General features: G+C 42.4%; 2 protein-coding genes across 5 annotated transcripts in view; one reads left to right on the plus strand and one right to left on the minus strand.

The window, feature by feature from the left end:
* ehbp1 (EH domain binding protein 1) overlaps positions 1-13,032 on the minus strand; it is a 359,695-nt gene that overhangs the window by 259,892 nt on the left and 86,771 nt on the right. The gene's annotated exons all lie outside the window — the stretch shown is intronic.
* LOC132894000 (E3 SUMO-protein ligase ZBED1-like) overlaps positions 1-13,032 on the plus strand; it is a 35,893-nt gene that overhangs the window by 22,354 nt on the left and 507 nt on the right. The gene's annotated exons all lie outside the window — the stretch shown is intronic.

Here is a 13,032-nt window from a genome sequence, read left to right on the forward strand (position 1 = left end):
CCAAACATGGAAGTTGCGCTGTACATGGATGTGACAACACAGAAAGGAATCCGTTTTTACTGCCGACGGGAGAGCCCCTGAAGACGCAGCGGCTTAATTTTATTTACTCCAATAATACGCCGTCGAGTCTACCTAAAACGGTGCATGTCTGTCAGAAGCATTTTCCTGATGAATGTTTCCACAACTTGGGACAGTACAGGGCAGGTTTTGCACATCAACTGTCACTGAAGCCTGGGTCCGTACCAAGCATCCCTGCCGCATCAGCCACAAACACCGAACAAGTAAGTTAAGTCGTTTTGCCGTGTTTTAAAATCGGTGCCACGTTAGCCTTGCAATGGCTACATTAGCTGTGCAGCTAACCGCTTCCTGCAGTTAGCCAGGTACTCTGCGCTACAAAACCAAAAAGCATGCAGCATGCTCTGTTATAATAGCCAATCAAAACAGTTTTTACAAAGACACCCACATTCTTTTTTTTAAGTCACTCGTTCATTTTATTTGTTTGTTCAGTAAAAACCCAAACATTTGTTGAATTTATTTTATTTCCTCGCATCGCACCTTAATGACGTCAGTGCGCGGTATTTTTCCCTTCGCGGTTTGTTCCTTCTCTCTCGCCATAGTAAGACACCCACATCCGCTTGTTCTGACCCACTGGAGGTAGCGTCACAGTGCTGTTAGCCAATCAGAGGTAACACGTTTACATGTCATGAATATTAATGATAAGAGCTGAAATCCTGTCGTTCTCCCGCCACTCCACCAAACTAGAACAGCCTGAAACAGGAGAACCACAGCATTTTTTTTTCACCAAAACCGGCTCACAGGGCATTCATTCATACTAGAGACCACCGCACAATTAATGAAAAAACAATGCCATGGGACCTTTAACCCAGCCATATATTAAAAAAAAAAAAAAATTGTACTCCTCCATGCTCTTCCAGGATTTCATCTGTCCCCCCGTGTAGAACGATATCTGCAGCACCAGGTAGTTTGAGATGTCGGGGAACTCAACGGATGGATAATTTTCCAACTCGGAGGAAAAAAAATTCTTCTTTGTTCGCGTGTAAGGATCTAACCCCATTGAGTGGTTTCTACAGTATATCCACTTCTTTTGAGTGCACTTCTTGGTTTTAATAACTTGCTTGTTTGCTGAACACAAACACGGCAATATGTTCTTGTGTTAATGGACCGGACTCCACTTTTGGATCATGCAGGGTTTGGCTTCTGGCACATGCACACAGTTTTAAATACAACAGTTTGTTTGTATTGCATTTATTTAATTCCTGGACTGCCATCTGTAACAGGGAATGGTGTTGCATCACATTAATACACTTTACAATAGATTAGTAGATTCTAATAGAATAGATGAGCCAAATTAAATCGGGGATCTTTTTATTTTTAATGGGCTCCGACTTGTATGAATCGGTGGGTCTCGAAGCAGAAAAGGTTGAGAACCCCTGGTTTATGGTAAATTTGCAGTGCGATTATTTAAATGCATATCAGAGTGATTTGGTGATGAAGTTAACTACAAAACATAGACTTTAATTCAGTTAATAAGTGTGTTAGCATCCGGCGCTCAGAAGCTTTCTGACTGAACAGAGAAACTTAGCCTAACTTACTCTGTGATTTCTCACCAGCAAACTTTATTCTGAAATATTCTGGCGGAGAGTGCATTCAAGTCAAACAAAACCCAAAAATAAACGCTGCTTGCCGAACACAAGTGCCTTGATGTGTTCCCTGTACGTTTAAATTAAAAATAAAACTTTAATAATTTATCCATTTTAAAAAAAAAAGGTTATGACATTGCTAAAAATAGGATTATCTGGATGCAAGCATTTGCACTGAAACTGGATATCTGCTTGTGATGTTACCAGCACACTAGAACGCCATTTACACTACCGTTCAAAAGTTTGGGGTCACTCTGAAATGTCCTTATTTTTGAAAGAAAAGCACTGTTCTTTTCAATGAAGATCACTTTAAACTAATCAGAAATCCACTCTATACATTGCTAATGTGGTAAATGACTATTCTAGTTGCAAATGTCTGGTTTTTGGTGCAATATCTCCATAGGTGTATAGAGGCCCATTTCCAGCAACTATCACTCCAGTGTTCTAATGGTACAATGTGTTTGCTCATTGCCTCAGAAGGCTAATGGATGATTAGAAAACCCTTGTACAATCATGTTAGCACAGCTGAAAACAGTTTAGCTCTTTAGAGAAGCTATAAAACTGACCTTCCTTTGAGCAGATTGAGGCCAAGTTTACATTAGACCGTATCTGTCTCGTTTTCTTCGCGGATGCACTGTCCGTTTACATTAAAACGCCTGGAAACGCCGGGAAACGGGAATCCGCTAGGGTCCACGTATTCAATCCAGATCGTGTCTGGTCCGGTGCTGTGTAAACATTGAGAATACGCGGATACGCTGTGCTGAGCTCTAGCTGGCATCGTCATTGGACAACGTCACTGTGACATCCACCTTCCTGATTCGCTGGCATTGGTCATGTGACGCGACTGCTGAAAAACGGCGCGGACTTCCGCCTTGTATCACCTTTCATTAAAAAGAGTATAAAAGTATGAAAATACTGCAAATACTGATGCAAATACTGCCCATTGTGTAGTTATGATTGTCTTTAGGCTTGCCATCCTTCCACTTGCAAGTGGTAAGTGACGCGCATACCCGATATGCACTGAGATCTCACACACAGCGGCTCAGTCCCAAATCACTGCTCGTGCGCTTCACTCGCGCGCTCTGTGAGCTGCGCAGGGCCGGAGTGCGCACCCTCCAGAGGGCACTCGCTGTTCAGGGCGGAGTGATTTGGAGCGCAGGATGCCTGCGGAGCCGAGCGTATCCGTGTATTGGCGTTGTTGTGTGCACGCGAATCGTGTATTGGCGTTGCTGTGTGCACGCTAATCGTTTTTAAAAACGTTAATCTGATGATCCGCTGATACGGTCTAATGTAAACCCCACCTGAGTTTCTGGAGCATCACATTTGTGGGGTCGAATAAATGCTCAAAATGGCCAGAAAACTGTCTTGACTATATTTTCTATTCATTTTACAACTTATGGTGGTAAATAAAAAAGTGTGACTTTTCATGGAAAACACACAATTGTCTGGGTGACCCCAAACTTTTGAATGGTAGTGTACCTTCGTTACACAGTGCCATCAAACAAAGGTTTCTAATTCTAACCAAAAATAAATAAATAAATACTTTTTTTTTTAAATCCCCAGACGCCACTGCACTCTCTTTGCATGCGTTTTCACTGCTTCAATGATCAGGCTAATTTTTGCACCCAAACATTTGGCACTCGGGCATCTTCAAAGCTGTTTGCAACAATTTAAAAGGTGATGTATCCACTAGATCTCAGCCTCGGTAAGTCAAGTAAGCGATGTCACAATATCTGAGTCTCTTGCGTAATTTGTACTCCGAGTGCGATATGTGAACCTTGGAGAAAGTGAGATGTTGGCGCCCAGGGACACTATTTTTCTTTTAAAATAAAACCTGTACACAGGTACAAATATGAGCAAGTGAACACTCGAACGTGTCTTATATGGATATTATCGGTCAGTATAAAGGAGTTTATTTTTGTTTTTTAAATCTTTCACTAACAATAGTTTTGGGTGAGGCAGCTTAGGCACTGGGGCTCATCATGTAGTGTGGTGTTGGATGCCAGACCACATACCAATACATGTTCCCTCCCCAAACTGTTGCCTCTGAAGCACACAATTGTATAGAATGTCTCTGTATGCTGTAGTATGATCATTTCCCTTCACCGGAACCAAGACGCCCAAACCTGTTCCAGCATGACGACGCCCCTGTGCACAAAGCGAGCTCCATGAAAACGTGGTTTGCCTAAGCTGGAGTGGATGAACTCGAGTGTCCTGCACAGAGCCGTGACCTCAACCCCACTGAAGACCTTTGAGCTTCCTCACCCAAACATCAGTATCTGATCTCACTAAAGCTCTTGTAGTCGAATGAACACAAATCCCCACAGCCACGCCCCAAAATCTAGTTTAAAGCCTTCCCAGAAGAGTGGAGCTTACTGCAACAGGAAGGCGGGACTCAATCTGAACAGGGATGTTCAACAAGCACGTATGGATGTGATGGTCAGGTGTTCATATACTTCTGGCCATATAGTGGCCACTCGTCATTTTTGGATGTTTACACAAATTCAGGGTCACACGCAGCTGACGGGCTTTCCCCCCCACACACAGTGTATGGTTTAAAGTGTTTAAATTTGTAAAATACGTACTTGATTGACAACTATCCACCCATGGAAAGCCACTTAAAGCATATACGCAGAGCCACGGCCTCACTTTCATTTATAAATGCCTTGTGACCTCAAGAACGGCACAGGAATAGTTTTAAGCGTTAACAACAAACCTAATATAGTAATTTTTACGATTATAGTGATTCATATAGGTAGCGGTCTGAGTGAATGACCTTGATGTCCGTAACATCACAACAGGAAGGCTATCGGTCTCCTCGCCATTTCTGCTATACTAAAACAGAGCTGACTGCAACTCCGATCCTCCATTTTGAGCTAATTTATCACCATGCCACGTAGATGTGTTTTTGGCCGGTGCAGCAACACAACAGAAGGTGGATTTATGTTGCATTCATGGCCCGAGAATGTTCAAACTGCAAAGATTCGGACGGATTTTGCGAGAAGCTCACGGGCACATTGGGCGGCTACAAAGTGGTCTCTCCTCTGCGCTGCACGTTTTAATTGAAAGAGGGTGCAGTATCAACAATTAAAGAAAACTACAAGTATGTATTTTATGTATTTTAAAGGAAAAAGTGAGTTTAGTCGCACCAGTCCTCCCGGAGTGAGCCGAGGGTCGTTGCTAAAACCTGGGACGGAATATATTGCTCGGGCAGTGACCTCCCTGGAGTTCTTACCAAAAATCGGTGACATCCCGCTCTGTCCCGGGTTTTAGTAATTGCCTGAGCCCAGCAGTAATGGCGGAATGCACAGTATGAAGAAAAGTGAATGAGTGGAGCAGCCGTCTGATTTCTAAACTGGATATCGCTGCCATCTCGCCCTTACGTGGAAGAAGTGAACGAATGGAGAACTGAACAAACAACTGAAAGTCGGATTGTTTCAGAAACAATCGGCCTTCAAGAAGCGAGAACACAGACGGGTAAGCTCCAACTCTCATTTGGATTTAAAGGCGTCACGCAGTGGCGATAAAAGTCGCATTATTCTGCACCAGAATGCTTTCGAGATTCGAAATAAATTGACCGTCGATTTTTCAAAAGCTTCCCGCGGTTGTAATCGGTCCTTATTTGGTCATGCCCATCACTTGAAATTTCCCGCGTTCGCAGCGCCCCCTCTCGGTCAATGGAACAGCTGCGTGACGTCATACCAGTAACCACTCGGTGCAGTTGCAATGGCGGACACACCAGAAAATAGGAGCGATGCTGAGGAAATTAGCTTTGATTTTACCGATACAGAAGAAGAAAATGGCCCACAAGTAGAGATTTTGAGAGCTGAATGTCCTGGTGGTATCCAGCCTTACAGATTTGAACCCGAGCGCTCATCTTCAGAAGAAAATGAGGACAGTTCTGACGACGACAGAAACGAAGACGAGAATGAAGAAGACCGGCGACTTGAAGACCTGTTTTGGTTGGTTTCTCTGACTAAATCACTACTTGTGTGTATTTTTAAAGACCATTTTCACTTGAATTAGAATGCTGTGTGATTAATCTATGATTATGTGTAATACTGATAGCTGTAGGGGGTGAAAGTATAGCTAGAAAGATTGAATTCTAGCAACTTGACAGCTTGTGATCTCGCGAAATGCAGTGGGCCTTCTGATACAGTAGACCCCTTGATATTCCAGTTTTCATCATTTTCCTTTTATTGCGGTTGATTTTAACTTGATATTCAGTATGTTATAGGCTGGGAGTATTGAGCTTTGTATTGTATTGTTTAGTAAACGTACAATCGTCAGTAATAAGTGATAAATTATTAGTTAAAGGCAGCTCTGTGGCATAAATCTTTCAATTAATCTTCTCTCATCCATTTCCTAAAATTATGTGCCACATATGTTATCAAGACAACACTTCATGTGACAAAGAAAGATATGACGAATACATAAATGTATGAAAATCATTTTGTACAATTAATGATTGATACATAGAAACACTTAAAACATGTGTTTTTAAAAAAATATTTTTTTTCTATCAATACCTAGCCATGACCTTGAAATCAGATCCATTGATAACAACAGTCACAAATAGTGTTCAGTGTTCGTTGTTACAGCCAAACAATACACCGATTAGGCATTTTGTATCACAGAATATTAATACATCATTTCATAGTGTTTTGAGTGTTCAAAACTATCCACAAACTGAATAAATCCACAAAGTAAACAACTCTGGTAAACGCACGCTATAGAGAAAACATGGGGACAGGCCAGCATCACCCAAGGGAGGTTACTGGTATGACGTCACACATAAGTTGACCTAGTTAACGGCTGGCTGCCTAAATTTGGCTGTGCGCGTCAACTTTAAATGCTTGTAGCGGGCGCATCGTGACACTGAGATCGCGGGAAACCGAGGGGCTTGAATAACCCACCAAACCCGACATTTTGACACATGATATAGCCTGATTGCTGAAATTACCGCACGACGCCTTTAAAAAAAAAAAAAAAAACACACGTTGTTTACCTGCATAATGAGCCTTTTATGTTTTTATCAGTGAAAATGCATGCATGTACATGTATGTTGCACAAGTTATAACGCCCATCCTGTTTTAATGAGAGTCAACCCACAATCAAAGAAGTCAAATCAGTCTTAGTTGAGCAAGTCAGTAACGGTATTTCTTACTTTCACCATAAATTTTTATTTATATGACTTTGGTCTATAGCTGTAAAAGGCCTCGGCCTTAAAACCAGTTATCGCAGTGACGTCACGCACTCAGGGCTGGCTGGCTTAGCGGGGCAGCTCCAATACCAACTTTGCGGTTGATTTTAACTCTCAGAAATATACATTTTTTAAATTCCCATTTATGCAGCATACAAGAGTCAAGGATGGAGAGACTACCCACTCAGAAATTTATTTAAAAATAAAGGCTCTGCGTATCTCCTTTAATTCAAAAGTCCTACTCAGAAACTCAGAATAGTCTTCAGGAAGTGACATTAAAATCAACAAGGCTGGACAGCATTCAGAAGCAAACAAGATCAACGTTCAGACATTCACTTGTTAACTCTAGAACGCTGATTATGCAGTGCGCCGTTTTCAGGAGGAAATTCAGTAGCTAACTTGCTGCTGGCAAAAGACAAACATGTCGGCGTCCATGTTCTTCCTCCCAAATTTGCACTTCAAGCACACAAGGAGGTCGAAAAATCCACGCTGTGACTTTCCACTTCTGACGCAAGCTGTGGACTGACTGAAGTCTCATGATAAGAAAGGACAAGAAATAAAATAACTGAATATTTTGATCGTTTTCTCCTTCAGCTCGAGTAATGCCATATAGTGGGACCTCAGGGCCTCTGCATGCTCTTGCGACAAGGCTTTCGCAGATAGCTTTTCGCAGACAGTTGTAATTTATCGTTGAGCGGGGAGTAATAGGCGTGCGCGATGCTATTCACCGCCACAACACAAGGGGGCGCGAAGTCGCAAAATCGCTAGGAGTAGTTGGTGGGTGTGGTTAGTGGAGTGTTTATCCTCCGGTTATTTATAATGACTAGAACTGGAGTCGTATAGATGTCCGTACTTCCTCACTTCCTCGATCAACCGCTCTTCGTGCTGCTCCATCTTCGCTCGTGTTTTTAAAAATGGCGGTCGTGAAAACAAAACAAACCGGGAAAGTAGGGAAGCGGAAGTACGTGTACAGCGGATGTAGAGTGGACCAATCAGAGCCCTCTTGTCTGCGAGGCTTCTGCAGTGGTCACAATTTTTGGGAGGTGCGCGCAGAGCGTCTGCAAAGGGGGGGCGACGCAGACGCTATCTGCGACGCCATCTGCGAGAACTGCGCTGTCAGCATAAATTGGCCTTTAGTGTTAGAAAATTCTGTCTTCACCAGGTCAAACCCCATCATATAGGACATTCTTGATCAACTAAAATTCAAGTACTGTATTTTTGAAATCATATCAACGGAGCACATTTTTAAATCACACTGCAACCCCGCGATAAACTTCTTGGAGGACGTCCAAATATTTCATTATTCTTCATGTGCACGTGACCTCATGCTTGGTTTCCAAACCGGAAGTGTGCCGTGTTGGATGACGATAACCACCAAGATAGCAGCGCTTCACGTGTGAGCTGCTGCAATGCTTCGTGACTTTCTTTTGATATCATTGCCTTTGAAGAGGGATATAATTGCGGTATTAATGCTGCTCATGACAAAGAGAAACGGTTCAGTGATGGAGCAGCCTTCCAAGTAGTGTTCAGGACTCAGACGCAGACTCGGTGTTTAAGTCGAGGCTGAAAACACATCTTTAGCCAAGCCTTTTGTTAGTGTTTTATTAGGTAAAGGAGTAGATCTAGAGGATCCTCAGGTATAGTTAGTGTGTTCGGTAAACTGGGACGTATGGACGTCCCGGGGCTCGCTCATGCCTGCGTTACCTCCTGGCTCTCCCCTTTTAGTTATGCTGTCAGAGTTAGTTTTACCGGAGTTCCTGCTTGCACTCAGTGCAAAATGTATACTGTTCTTACTCATCAGGTGACACTGAGCAGACCTAACAACCTGTGTCCGTCCCCCCGAGTTACATGTCGATCCTGAGATCAAGATCCTGACCTCTTCTGCTCTTTGGACCTGCCTGATCCATCCTGATGCCCTACGTCTGGCTGGAGTCTTATAGCATCGCTCCTGTGGAGGACGGCTCCATACGGACCGTCCAAAGTCGCACTTGGAGGACGCTCTGGACTCTTACAGTAATGCTTTTATGTCCGAGGACTGCGGTTATCATGAACAGTTTTGCACTCAAGTTTCCAACAACAAAGAGTTAGAACATCAACGAAACTGACTTCATGTTAAAACTGTTATAAATCACATTGTCTGTTATCGCCCAAATGAGGATGGGTTCCCTTTTGAGTCTGGTTCCTCTCGAAGTTTCTTCCTCATGTCGTCTGAGGGAGTTTTTCCTCACCACCGTCGCCACAGGTTTGCTCATTGGGAATAGATTAGGGATAAAATTAGCTCATGTTTAAAGTCTTTAAATTTCTGTAAAGCTGCTTTGTGACAATGTCTATTGTTAGAAGCGCTATACGAATAAACTTCTTCAGAATTCCCAAAATAATTAAAAACGGCGACAAAACTGATGAAGAGCTGTCCAGAGAACACCGTGCATATGCTGTGGTTCAAAAACATGCATCGTAAGGACTTAACTGAGGGAAAAGCTAATTACACCCGTGTGTGTGTGGTGACCACTTTATATCTGCTAAGAGAGTTCATTACTAATTAAAGCTCTGTTTTCTGCTGATTAAACTGAACTTTTAAGTCGTGTTTCTCGAGATCGTCGAGAATGGTTTGAACAAGCACCCCGTCATCTTTTAAATTAACTGACGAGAAGACTACCAACCCAGCCAGACACAAAGAAACTGTAGACATCTCGGCTCTTATAAGCCTTCATTTGTGCGTTGGTTGTCCATGAGGTTTGTAAAACGAGAGAGTTCACAATATCAGAGAATTCAAATCTGTGGTAACGAGGCGAGATCCTCTGTATAAATCAGACAGCTTTAACATTTCCGGGTCAAAGCCACAAATTTCAACTCTCTCTCTGAATCTTTACTTGGCAGACAGAGGACTCCAGAGAATCGGAATATTTCTTGAAAGTCGGAGATGCATCACTGTTAGGCCACCCATTTTTTATCTTTAGGTTCACGGATTTTTTCAACATATTTTTGATGATGTCGGTCAAAATAAAAATAAAAAAGTGTCCTTGTTCAATTTTTTTTTTTTGCATGGCAAAATTTCAATGTCGGATTAAGATGATAAAATAATTTAAATTCAAGAGACACACTTTACATACATACATATACACACACCCATATATTTTTTATTTATATGTATATATATATATATATATATATATATATATATATATATATATATATATACACACATTTTTTACAACCCCGATTCCAAAAAAGTTGGGACAAAGTACAAATTGTAAATAAAAACAGAATGCAATAATTTACAAATCTCAAAAACTGATATTGTATTCACAATAGATCATAGACAACATATCAAATGTCGAAAGTGAGACATTTTGAAATTTCATGCCAAATATTGGCTCATTTGAAATTTCATGACAGCAACACATCTCAAAAAAGTTGGGACAGGGGCAATAAGAGGCTGGAAAAGTTAAAGGTACAAAAAAGGAACAGCTGGAGGACCAAATTGCAACTCATTAGGTCGATTGGCAATAGGTCATTAACATAACTGGGTATAAAAAGAGCATCTTGGAGTGGCAGCGGCTCTCAGAAGTAAAGATGGGAAGAGGATCACCAATCCCCCTAATTCTGCGCCGACAAATAGTGGAGCAATATCAGAAAGGAGTTCGACAGTGTAAAATTGCAAAGAGTTTGAACATATCATCATCTACAGTGCATATCATCATCAAAAGATTCAGAGAATCTGGAAGAATCTCTGCGCGTAAGGGTCAAGGCCGGAAAACCATACTGGGTGCCCGTGATCTTCGGGCCCTTAGACGGCACTGCATCACATACAGGCATGCTTCTGTATTGGAAATCACAAAATGGGCTCAGGAATATTTCCAGAGAACATTATCTGTGAACACAATTCACCGTGCCATCCGCCGTTGCCAGCTAAAACTCTATAGTTCAAAGAAGAAGCCGTATCTAAACGTGATCCAGAAGCGCAGACGTCTTCTCTGGGCCAAGGCTCTTTTAAAATGGACTGTGGCAAAGTGGAAAACTGTTCTGTGGTCAGACGAATCAAAATGTGAAGTTCTTTATGGAAATCAGGGACGCCGTGTCATTCGGACTAAAGAGGAGAAGGACGACCCGAGTTATCAGCGCTCAGTTCAGAAGCCTGCATCTCTGATGGTATGGGGTTGCATTAGTGCGTGTGGCATGGGCAGCTTACACATCTGGAAAGACACCATCAATGCTGAAAGGTATATCCAGGTTCTAGAGCAACATATGCTCCCATCCAGACGACGTCTCTTTCAGGGAAGACCTTGCATTTTCCAACATGACAATGCCAAACCACATACTGCATCAATTACAGCATCATGGCTGCGTAGAAGAAGGGTCCGGGTACTGAACTGGCCAGCCTGCAGTCCAGATCTTTCACCCATAGAAAACATTTGGCGCATCATAAAACGGAAGATATGACAAAAAAGACCTAAGACAGTTGAGCAACTAGAATCCTACACTAGACAAGAATGGGTTAACATTCCTATCCCTAAACTTGAGCAACTTGTCTCCTCAGTCCCCAGACGTTTACAGACTGTTGTAAAGAGAAAAGGGGATGTCTCACAGTGGGAAACATGGCCTTGTCCCAACTTTTTTGAGATGTGTTGCCATGAAATTTAAAAATCACCTAATTTTTCTCTTTAAATGATACATTTTCTCAGTTTAAACATTTGATATGTCATCTATGTTCTATTCTGAATCAAATATGGAATTTTGAAACTTCCACATCATTGCATTCCGTTTTTATTTACAATTTGTACTTTGTCCCAACTTTTTTGGAATTGGGGTTTTATATTATATATATATACACACACGCATATATATATACACACACACACATTGAAGGCTGATACGTTCGTGCTACTTGATTCGATAGGACTCTCTGCGGCATCATCCTCTTCTAATTCCACAGTCAGATACTTTCAGCCAAAATCGCGAACTAACGTTATGGCAGGCATATTCAGCATCGCGCTCATTACATCACCACCTTCTTTCTGAGAACCAAAGATCGTTTTGATCTTTTCATTGTTTACTTTCAACGCTTGAGAGACGAAATCGCCCACGTTTTGGTTAGTGAGACAGTGAAAAGACTTTTCTTTACCACACTTTATGCTTACATACAGTTGAGGCGATAGCTCGGAATCCATGCTGTCAGCGTCAGCCATGGTCAGCACGAGGTTGACACTGTCGTAAAGCGGTCGTAAATACCATAAACACATTCAAGTGAATACTCAATGTCGTAAATAGTTTCGTTTTCGGACTCGGCTGAAGTGGATATATACAACACAGTGTCGTTTGTATTTGCGATTCTAATACTGTTTACTTAAAGAAATATGACTTAGTACCAGGGATACAGTGCTGTTACAAGAAAAATGTGACACTTTTTTTTTTTTACATTTCTTTTTGTACATTTCGGCGGGGGCGGCACGGTGGTGTAGTGGTTAGCGCTGTCGCCTCACAGCAAGAAGGTTCTGGGTTCGAGCCCCGGGGCCGGCGAGGGCCTTTCTGTGCGGAGTTTGCATGTTCTCCCCGTGTCCGCGTGGGTTTCCTCCGGGTGCTCCGGTTTCCCCCACAGTCCAAAGACATGCAGGTTAGGTTAACTGGTGACTCTAAATTGACCGTAGGTGTGAATGTGAGTGTGAATGGTTGTCTGTGTCTATGTGTCAGCCCTGTGATGACCTGGCGACTTGTCCAGGGTGTACCCCGCCTTTCGCCCGTAGTCAGCTGGGATAGGCTCCAGCTTGCCTGCGACCCTGTAGAAGGATAAAGCGGCTAGAGATAATGAGATGAGATGAGACATTTCGGCGGTTAAAATAAAAATTAAAATACGCACAGACTTATTTTTCTAGTGGTAGTATTTAACTGCCATCGGCGGATCCGTGCTCCGAAAAATCTAAAATGAGTCGCCTTATTGTTCGCACGAGACGGCATTTTGGATTTGTGGATCATCCAACGTAGCGGCGGATGCATACGTCGCACTTTTTGTCACGTGGTTGCACATGAAGAATACCGAAACGTTTGTAATACTGAAAAGGACCCAGTGTCACACCACTCACTCAAATTCTTTTTTCTTTTTATATGAAAGTGTGTCCCTTTACACACTCATCCAGAAGGGTAATTTTGCACAAGGCCATCTGTCTACAGCAG

This window comes from Neoarius graeffei, chromosome 11, assembly GCF_027579695.1.
Source record: "Neoarius graeffei isolate fNeoGra1 chromosome 11, fNeoGra1.pri, whole genome shotgun sequence".
NCBI lineage: Eukaryota > Metazoa > Chordata > Actinopteri > Siluriformes > Ariidae > Neoarius > Neoarius graeffei.